An 11,413-nucleotide genomic window follows, 5' to 3' on the forward strand; every position below is an offset into this window, starting at 1 on the left:
TCTTGAGTCAATTCATGTAATTTATATTTTCTTAAGAACCATTTATATCTTGTTTTGTTTTCATAAAACACTAGTAAGTATTCTCCTATTGTTTGATTTTATCTATACTTCTGGTTTTGTCCCGTTCCTCATTTGTATGTATATGTGCTCTCCTGTGTTTCTCTTTTCCTCTTTCTTGAAAGAAATATGTCAAAATGTTAATAGTTGTTTTTTTTCCCCAAATGTTCAGAAATCAGTGCATATATTACTTACATAGTCACAAAAAAATACTTAAATAAAAAATCTCTTTCAGATCCTTTATTTCCAAACAAGGAAACAGGCCAGGAACATAGATAAATCATGACCTTATACTGGAACCAGGAAATCTGTATTGGACCAGCCACTTTTTGCTGTAAGGTAAGAGCCATGAAAGTACCATGCTTTCTCTAGTTCTCATCTGATATGAGGAAACGTAGGGGTGCCTGGGTGTCTTGGTTGGTTAAGTGTCTGCCTTTAGCTCAGATCATGATCTCAGGGTCCTGGGATTGAGCCCCATGTCGGGCTCTCTGCTCAGCAGGGAGTATGCTTCTCCCTCTCTCTCCTTCTCTCTCAAATAAATAAATAAAAGCTGTATTAAAAAAAAAAAAAAGAAACTGAGCCACTAAACCATCTCACTTCCTCTCTTGTTTTCATCTTGCATAGAGGTGACAATTGTTAAAGAGTTCAGTGAAAGATCACTAAGAATGTATTTTGGGGGCCTAACTCACTTTATGTGATAAACTGAATTTTTAGGCAACTCAGCATTATAGTTGGTGATAAAAATAATTTACTTTTAGTGGTAAAGAGCAACTTAATGTGTGAGGATAATACATATGACAATGAGTGAAATATTTGAATGTGTAATTGGAAAGTGAATCCATATTTTTGATATTTTTAAATTTCCTATGATTCTGTAATAAAATTTTTAAAGGAAAACTATTTTTAAGGAATATTTTTATTTTTATTGGAGGAAAACTAACTTTTTGAGTGACGTCTGTACCCAATGTGGGGCTCGAACTCACAACCGCAAGATCAAGAATCACATGTTCTAACTGAGCCAGCCAGGTACCCCAAAGGAAAACTATTTTTTTAAAAAACTATCTGAATAAGATGCCTGGCTGGGTCAGTCAGTAGAGCATGCAACTCCTGATCTCAGGGTTGTAAGTTTGAGCCCCATGTTGGGTGTAGAGATTACTAAAAGAAAAAAATCCTTGGGGCGCCTGGGTGGCTCAGTGGGTTAAAGCCTTTGCCTTCAGCTCAGGTCATGATCTCAGGGTCCTGGGCTCGAGCCCCATGTTGGGCTCTCTGCTTGGCAAGGAGCCTGCTTCCCTCTCACTCTCTGCCTGCCTCTCTGCCTACTTGTGACCTCTGTCTGTCATATAAACAAACTGTTAAAATAAAATCCTTAATTTTTTAAATTAAAAAAACAAACAAACAAACCAGGAGAAGGCTCTTTGTGGTTTTCTAACTCAGCAAATTTGAAAGAAGAGATATGCAGTTCAATTTGATTTGACACATATTTGTTGATTACCTACTTTGAATCTTTTACTAGACCACATGCAATAGAATTGCACGCTCTACCAACTGAGCCAGCCAGGTGCCCCAAAGGAAGACTATTAAAAAACAACAACAACTGGGTGGGAAGGGGTGTCATCTAATAGTAGAAGACATTTGTCAATGTGCCAAACATTGTGCTATCCCTTGAATGAATTATTACATTTAATCCTCACAACAATCCGCAAGATGCCGTTAGCATCTCCATCTTGCTGAGGTTTAGAAAGAGTAGGTAACTTACTCAAAGTCACATAGCTTGAAAATGGTTTGGCCAGAATTTGATCCAGGTCTGTCTGATTCCAGAGCTGGATCTCTTTACTACTCTGATCACCAAACTTAATAAATACTTGGTTCAGTGAGTAAGTGAACTTTCACTTGCAGAAATTTGTATTTATCTTGATCACTTTTCTTTATTGTTTTTCTTTAAAAAGGAAAAGATTTCTGATTTTATGAACACCTTCCTATAAGAACAAATACAAGTGTCTATGAGATTTTACTGTATCTCAAAGATGTGCCATTGTTTTATGTACCGATTATGTGCCAATTATAATTATAGGTATTATTTAAGTATCATCTAACATTTATGTATGAGTTTATGTATGAGTTATATTTGTAGATTTATGTATGAGTTATATTTGTAGACCCCCCATTGATTTCTGGTAATATCCCAACTTTAGAAGCATTAAAATTTGTACTTTAGAATAGGTAATACAAGGAATGTGTGCATATATATGTTTTCTTTATTGCAACATTAGGTTTTTTCCTGTAAGTTTTGAGGCAATGCAGCGTAGTTGTTAGGCATGTAGACTCTGAAGCCAATCTGCCTGATTTCAAATCCCTGTCTGCTTCTTATCTGCTTGTAGCCCTTGGAGAAATGACTGAATTTTTCTGATTTAAAAACTTTATCTGTAAAATGAAGATAGTAATATTTTCTTTTGGATCCCTCACAGTACACTTCAATTGGGGATTTTTAGTTTGATTTCTAACAAAAAGATGGATCTGATTCTTTGCTTAAAATATCTATCAACTCTCAGAGTATTAACCGTATAAAATAAAGCTGCTGGTTATTTTTATCAGCTAAAGATGGGTTTATTCAGGAATAGCAGAGAATTGCAACCTAGGACAAGAAAGCTACAACAAAACCATAGACAATTCCAAAAAACAAAGGAGAGGTTTGCCCTTTTATAAAGCAAAGAGGGTAGAGAAGTTGGGAGGGGCTATTTTAAACATAAAGTCTATTGGATTAAACTGGGAGTTCAAAGTATAGTGGCTTCTCATTGGCTAAATTGTGCCGCCTCTCATTAGCTGGGCTATCGCAGTGGGAGTTGGGGGAAGGCTTTCTTCCTTCTGCTGGGATAGTAAAGTAGTGTCTCACAGGTAAGGTCACTCTCTTCTGCTGGGTTTGCAACTGATCCCGCATGCTAGGGCGAGAATGCGCCCTGCCAAACCTCTAACTCCGTTTTAGTGATGTTTCCCTTTATTAAATTTCACAATAGGAACTGAGCCATTATTTCTGCCCGTATTTTATTTTCAAAGATTATCTTTTTTTCTTGTAAAGATTTTATTTTTTTTTCTTTCAAGTTTTTTTTTTTAAGATGTATTTATTTGAGAGTGAGGAGGGGCAGAGGGACAGAGAAACTCTAAGCAGAGTCCATGCTGAGCACAGAGGCTGAGGCGAGGCTTAATCCCATGACCCTGGGATCACTACCTGAGCTGAAATCAAGAGCTGGTCACTTAACCAACTGTGCCACGCAGGTGTCCCTCAAGTTTTAATTTAAATTCCAGTTTGTTAACATACAGTGTAATATTAGTTTCAGGTGTAAAATTTAATGATTCATCGCTTATATACAATACGCAGGGCTCACCCCAAGTGCCCTCCTTAACTTCCAACACCTATTTCACACATCTCCCTGTGCCCCTCCCCCACCCACTTCCCCTCCAGTAACCCTCAGTTTGTTCTCTATAGTTAAGAGTCTGTTTCCTGGTGTGCCTCTCTGCTGCCCACCCCCCCACCAACATCCACGTTCATCTGTTTTGTTTATTAAATCCCACATCTGATACAGTGTTACTATCCAAAATATACAAAGGAATTTATAAAACTGAACACACAAAAAAACAAATAATCCAGTTAAAAAGTGGACAGAAAACATGAATAGACTTTTTTTCCAAAGAAGATATACAGATAACTAACAGATACAGGAAACGATGCTCAATATCACTCATCATCAGGGAAATACAAATCAAAATCACAATAAGATACACCTGACACTGGTCAGAATGGCTAAAATTAACAACATGGGAAACAACAGGTGTTAACAAGGAGTGGAGAAAGGGGAACCCTCCTACACTGTTGGTGGGAATACAAACTGGTGGAGCCACTCTGGAAAACAGTGTAGAGTTTCCTCAAAAAGTTAAAAATAGAGCTACCCAATGATCCAGCAATTGCACTACTAGGTATTTACCCAAAGGATAAAAAAAAACACTGGTTTGAAGGGATATATGCACCTGATGTTTATGGCAGCATTATCAACAATAGCCGAATTATGGAAAGAATACAAATGTCCATCAACTGATTAATGGATAAAGAAGATGAGGTGTGTGTGTGTGTATACACACATGTGTATATAAATATACATATTTAATGGAATATACTATATATATAATGCAATATTACTTGGCCATAAACAAGAATGGAATCTTGACATTTGCAACAACATGGATGGAGCTAGAAAGCATTATATGAAATGAAATCAGTCAGAGAAAGACGAACACCATGTGATTTCACTCATTTGTGGAATTTAAGATTTCATTAAGTAATCTCTACACCCAACATGGGGCTTGAACTTACAACCCTGAGATCAAGAATTATATGTTCTACCAACTGAGCCAGCCAGGAGCCCCAAAGGTTATCTTTTAATTCAAAGACTTTTAATTGTCTTCAGGAGTTCTCCAGTCCAATGATGCCCTAAAAACAGCCATCCTATCACACTGAGTTCAAAGTAAGAACATGATATTAATAAGACACATGTCTATGAATTCACTGCCCACTATAAGCCAGTTAATGTTGCATAAAGAAAACCTCCAATCCATAACCATAGCCTATATTCATTCTAACCACCTAAACAGGTGTTTCTTCCATATCCTTTTGCAATTGGAAGGTATATATTCATTAATAGTTTCTTGATCTCTTGCTCTCTCCTTCTCTGCCTTCCCAGTTAGTGTTTGCAAAAATAATCTTCTTAGCTCACTTCAAGGAGCAAGTGAACAGAATTTATTTTTGCCAGATGAGGTCTATGGGTCCAATGGATTTATTTGGAATGCCCAAGGCTACTTGTTAACTAAGGTGCGCTATAATGAATTTTTGAAAGCAAAAAAATGATATCTTACTCTAAGACTAGAAAATATTTTCTGAAGTTAAGTTTAGGAACTATAAGATGTGGACTTTTTGTTTGGTTTTGTTTTAGGCAGTCTAGATGGCTAAGAAAGAATAAAGATGTTGACAAAGTTTAAATGGGCAGAGGATGTAAGAAAGATCATTTTCTTTTTATACTCTTTTACATTTAAAACATTCCCCCTGGAAGAGGGGGAGCCTAAATTTCTCCTCTTTAAAAATGTTAGAAACAGGGGCACCTGGGTGGCTCGGTGGGTTAAAGCCTCTGTCTTCGGCTTGGGTCATGATCCCAGGGTCTTGGGATTGAGCCCCGCATCTGGCTTCTGCTTCCCCCTCTCTCTCTGCCTGCCTCTCTGCCTACTTGTAATCTCTGTCTGTCAAATAAATAAATGAAATCTTTAAAAAAAAAAGAGTCAGAAACCTCTTATCTAAAACATTATTTTCATCTTAATACAATGGTTCTCAATTCTGACTACACATTAAATCATCAGAGAACATTTTTTTAATGCCATGCTTAAAACCAAACACAGAGATTCCAATTTAATTGTTCTGAGGTGGGACCTGGGCATTATTAATGTTTAAAAGTCCCCCAGGTGATTCTAATTTGCAACTGGGCAAGAAAGTGAATGGGTTAATGTGCTATTTTAATATCTCCCTGATCTCTGGTCTCTGGGAAAGGAATTGATTCTAATACTTCATTTTACTGCTTATGAAACATTCAATTAATTTTTGTTGTTTGAACATAAGAAGAAAGATAAGAAGGAAAGATTGGACCTAGGATCTGAACTTTACAGTCCAATGATGTAATTGTGATCAATCAGAGACCCAATTGGTTTATTTTTTAGTATTATATCTTAGTACTATACATTTATTTTATTATCAGCATGAAGTTAAATTTCAATGCCTATTTCTGCTACAGGAACTAGAAATTTTACATCCATTACCAGAAATATAGTAGACCATGTTCCCAAACCTTTGTCAGTCTACTCATAGAACAGGTGATTGGCCATATGCCAAGGGAATATGCTGCCCTCTGGAGGGTACTGTGTTGTTACAGATGAAAACACCATCTCCCTATGTATATTTCAAAGCTGGTGAGAAGTCATGAAACAAAACAAAAAGCCTTCATGGTCAAATCATTTGGAAGATGCTGCACTATCTCTGTGTAAGGAAATCACAATGCAAATTAATAAATAAATTGATAAGTTCTACAATAAATTTGTTTCCCAAACTAATTGGACCATTTTCTCCCCTCCCTAACTCCTGTTAATATTTAGGGAACTAATACTGTACAAATAATAGTACTCTGTATTTTGTATATGCTTTTATATTAATCTACAAATAACATTTGGGGTTTGGAGTAATTAAAAGAGAAAAACTTATTGCAAGATTTCTTCAATAAGCTATAAAAAGGAGAAGATTGATAAAGCAGATGCATTAGAATAAAAAGGTCGCCTATCCATGCAGTGACATTTTGACTGGAGGGACACACTCTGATGTGGCAATGTGAATTGCTATGTGATACTATTCCTGTTATCTTTCTTCTTAGTTTTTTTTTTTGTCTTAATGTAACATTTGAAATGTTTGTACTGTTGCAAAACAAATGGAATTATGACTTGTGTTTTATTAATATATACGAAGTTGATTTTGTGTACTGTCAAATGGGGCAGGAATCTTAGTAGACCAAAAATTTATAGGGTTCCACCCATAAGTTCAGTTAGTATGGGTGTAAGTCCATTCATGCAATTACAGCTGTGTTTTCCTCAGCTTAGAAAGGTAGCAAGTTTTATAGAAATAAAATGTTTTTAGTCAAAAGGCTTGGGTTCATTGTTTTATGTCACTAATTTTGTGATCTTTGCCAATTAAATGCAATTTTCCTCATGTGTAAAAGGAAGACAAAGCTGTTATAAGTGTTCAATGAGATACTATATGATGTGAAACACATCACACTTATAGTAGGATTGCAACAAATGTAAGTTCAATGTGAAGATGATTGGAGAGCACAGAGATAACAACTTGACTAAAGAACCAAGGAGTCAACTTAGAAGGAAGCTGAAACTGGAAGTAAGAATGAAAGTGACCAATCCTATCCTGCTTTACCAACAACCATCCCTGTTTTAACACTTACGGTCCCGCATTAAGGAAACTCCTCAGTCCTGGTCACAGTGGGGGTGGTTGATCATCCTAACTCAGAACAGAATAACCCAGAATAGAGGGCAAATCACTAAGAAGAAACTAGTGGTCAGAACACAGGCACGGAGTCTGGGAACATTAGGAAGAATGGTCCTGAGATTGACCAGTATTTCTCAGGTAGATGCAAACCAGGCTTAGAAGGTGAGTCGGGATAAAGCCATAGATGGAAGTCCGTAGAAAAACTTGACCCAATAGAGGGAAACTCAGGATACTATACAAGTAAAACTACCCAAGAGAAATGCTGCACAACTAACTTGTTGAGTGACTGTGGTGGTGAGACAAAAGTCAACAAAGTGGGGCCGCCTGGATGGCTCAATTTGGTAAGTGTCCAACTCTTGATTTCAGCTCTGGTCATGATCTCAGGGTTGTGAGACCAAGCCCTGTGTCAGGCTCCATGCTGGACATGGAGCCTCTTGGGATTCTCTCTCCCTCCTTCCCTACCCCTCCCCACTCACTCTCTCTCAAAAAAAAAAAAAAAAAAAGTGAATAATGAGGAAAGAATAGTCTCTTTAGGGAGTAATGCTAGCACAATTATTATCCACAGGGGAGGGAACAATTCCCTACCTCTCACAAAAAACAAAAATTAACAACGCAGAATTCTAAATACGGAAATCACAACTTTAAACATTTTAGAAGGAAATAAAGGAGAAAAGCTTAATGAAGGATTTTTAAAATAAGCTATCAAAAGGGAAAGATGGATAACTTTGATTACATTAAAGTGAAAAGATCCCATGAACATAGTGAAAAGCTGAGACATAAACTGAGGAACAATATTTGCAATACATCAAACCTACAAAGTACTTACATTAAGAGTATGTTAAAGACCTTAACAATTCAATAAGGGAAGTGTCAAAAATCCAACAGACACATGAGAGGAATAAACAATTCATAGAAGAAACTTTTGTGGGGGAAAAAACCCATTTTTTTTAAAAGGGAGCTCATTTTACTATGAATCCAAGAAACACATATTGAATAACAATGAAATAACATTTTGCACCAAGCAAATTATCAGAAGTTAAAAAGCCTGACAATACTAAGTGTTGGTGAGAAGCAACAGAAATTTTCTTATGCTGCCAGTGAGGGTGTGAATTGGTACAACTCTTCAGAAGCGCAAATTTCAGTATCTACAGGTGTTGTAGAAGTATACACCTGAGCACCAACTTCTAGGCATACAGACTAGAGAAACTTTCAAATGTGCACACAAGTAATCACATTTAAGAGTATTCACTGCAGGGGCGCCTGGGTGGCCCAGTGGGTTAAGCCTCTGCCTTGGCTTAGGTTATGATCTTGGCTTCCTGAGATCGAGCCTCAGATCGGGCTCTCTGTTCAGCGGGAGCCTGCTTCCCCCTCCCTCTCTCTGCCTACTCGTGATGTCTGTCAAATAAATAAATAAAATCTTTTAAAAAAGAGAGTATTTACTGCAGGATTGTTTATAAGAGCAAGAGACTAGAAAGAACTCAAATATCCATCAATGATAAAGTAAATTACGGTATAATCCAGCCAATTTATTAAAATAAATGAGTAGAACTAATGACCAGTCTAAGTAAATCTGAAAAGCAGACTATAGAACTAGAAAAAGCAAGGTGCAGCAGAATTTATACAGTATGTTATTGTTTATATCAAGTGTAAAAAATGCAATATTATAAACTTTATAGGTATGCAAATATATAATGAAAGTATGAAAACAGTCATAGAGATAATTAATTAACCACAGAGTGGTTACCTCTCAGGAGAAAACAACAGAAATAAAATCAGGAAGGAGTTCATAGGACATCAAGTATGTCTACTATGTTTTATTTTTAAACTGTATAAAGGAACTATAGCAAAATGTTAAGATTGGCCAAAACTGGGTGATAGAAACATGAGTATTATTTGGTTCTTTAGACTTTTCTCTACACTTTGATTATTCTATTTTTTTTAAGAAAGAAAAGACAATGTTATTAACATTTAAATTCAGGTTATTTCAATATTATTTTAAAATATAAAAAAAGAAACAAAACTATGCTTTTAAGAATTGATCAAGCCAAGTTTAACATGATTTCCAAAGAGTAAATTAGAACTACCCAGTGTTGTGACACATAGTTCACTGCCACTTAACCAACACTAGATGTCACTTTACTTCATGCATTTAGTTTAATATGAGCGCTTTCTGGTGAAATTAGATGAACTTGAATATGATTTATAATTATTCTCCTCCAGTGGATATGGAAAATGAGGAAAACTAAGAGTGCTCGCTGCTATATAACCATTTGAGAAGGCAAGGACATGTCTGTTTGGGTTCGTAGTTTTATTCTCAACATCTACTGCACGTAAGGGATTGTAGAAATACTGTTAGTTCAACAGACAAAGGGTATAAGAAAATTTAACAGAAGAAATGTTTAATGTTGCCAAAATATACGAAGTTACATTTGGAACAGTCTTCTTTCAGATGGCAGGTGTATGAGAGACTTGTCAGGGAAATGTTATGACTCTAATCTCAAAGCCCAGTTTGTGGTCCATGGGGAGGGGACATCATTGCAGATCTTTTAATTCGAAGTTATATTGCAAGCACTTATATTGAAGCACTGCATTTTCCACAAACAAGGATTCCTTAAATCAATAATTTTTACCCTTTTAGGGGGATGAAGACCTTTGATAATCATTAAAAACATGGACTTTCTTGGGACGCTTGGGTGGCTCAGTCGGAAGCATCTGCCTTCTACCCAGGTCATGATCCCAGGGTCCTAGGTCCTAAATTGGGCTTCTTGCTCAGCGGGGAGCCTGCTTCTACCTCTGCCTGCAGCGCCCCTGCTCATTCTCTCTTTCTCACTCTCCCTGTCTCTCCAACAATAAATATATAAATAAACAAATAAATAAAATCTTCAGGAAAAAAAACATGGACTTTATGAACATTTCTATATAAACATGTAAAAATTGTTTCCAGCCATTTCTGCAGATTTGCAGACGTGCTTAAGGTTCATGCATGGACCCCAGATTGGAATCCCTGGGATAGGCCAAAGCACTTGCCCAGGTACTTGCCCTGAGTTTCTTAAACTCTGCATTCACTCTGGCAATAACTGAGAATGGAAATCACAACTGAGGATGTGGCTGAGGTCTGCACACATGATGTAGCTACACAATTTAATTGTGTAAATAAATAATATGGACACCAACCCTGTAAATTCAGGTATTAACCAAACATAGGCACTATCTATTTTGGAAATATCTGGCTTATAGGTTCGAGTCAAACTAGTTACATATACATTTTTTTCCCATTAGAATATTTAAGAAAAAAATATATAATTATATATTTATTTATTAAAATATGCATTTAGAAGCTTGATTTTCCCTGGGGAGCAAACTAAATTCCCAGAATTGCTCCACAAATTAAAAATATTTCCTTGTGCCTATTTGTCCAACTGTTTTCACTATATACATCCTAACTAGATGAAATAGAATAGAATAGAATAGAAAGAACTATTTTAAAATTTTTATTATTTATTTTCTTGTATCATAAATATTTTTAAAGTAATCTTTAGCCTGAACTAGGTGATGGTAATTGATTTTATGAATACGAGTTAATGAAATTTCACTACACATTGTAAAGACACTCAAAATCAAATAAGCTTGAAACCTTTTTATCTTCTTTGTTCTAGACCTTTCCTTATTCAAAAGGCCTCTTCTATTAGCCACATTATCCATCTACCATTATCAGGTGTTCAATGACAAACAGGATTCTTCTTTATCATGAGAACCCTTTTATTTGAGCTATGTAGGCCACAGTTACAATGGAGTAAACAGGTAAAATGGAGTACTTTTTAAAAAATTGTGGTTTTACTCTATAGAGATCATGTTAATGCCATAAGAATGGTATCAAATGGTACCAGAGTTTCTTTTTCTCCTACTGTGCAATTCTACTGCATGTGTTAAGCCTTGGTTAAGTCAGACAAGAGTGTTTTGGAGACCTGGTTTGGTGCGGTGATGAAACAGCCAGTTATAGCAGCCAGTGTGAAATTCCATGTGGAAAGTGGAAACTGCTCTAGAACAGACTCTATCTTGGGTTCTAACCACTTGACCACCAAAAACTTCCACAACCCTCTCTAACAGATATAGGAGAACATGTGGCGTTTATCCAAGACAGAAAGTGCTCCATGCACAGTTTAATTTAGGCAGTTAAACAAAAATTCAGAGTTCTGCTTCCTTAAAACAAAGAGCCTGAGTACTGATCCTTCTTTGTTTATAATTCATAACGCCCCTAGGATGTTTTCTTAAAGAAAG

This window comes from Martes martes, assembly GCF_963455335.1.
Source record: "Martes martes genome assembly, chromosome: 8".
NCBI lineage: Eukaryota > Metazoa > Chordata > Mammalia > Carnivora > Mustelidae > Martes > Martes martes.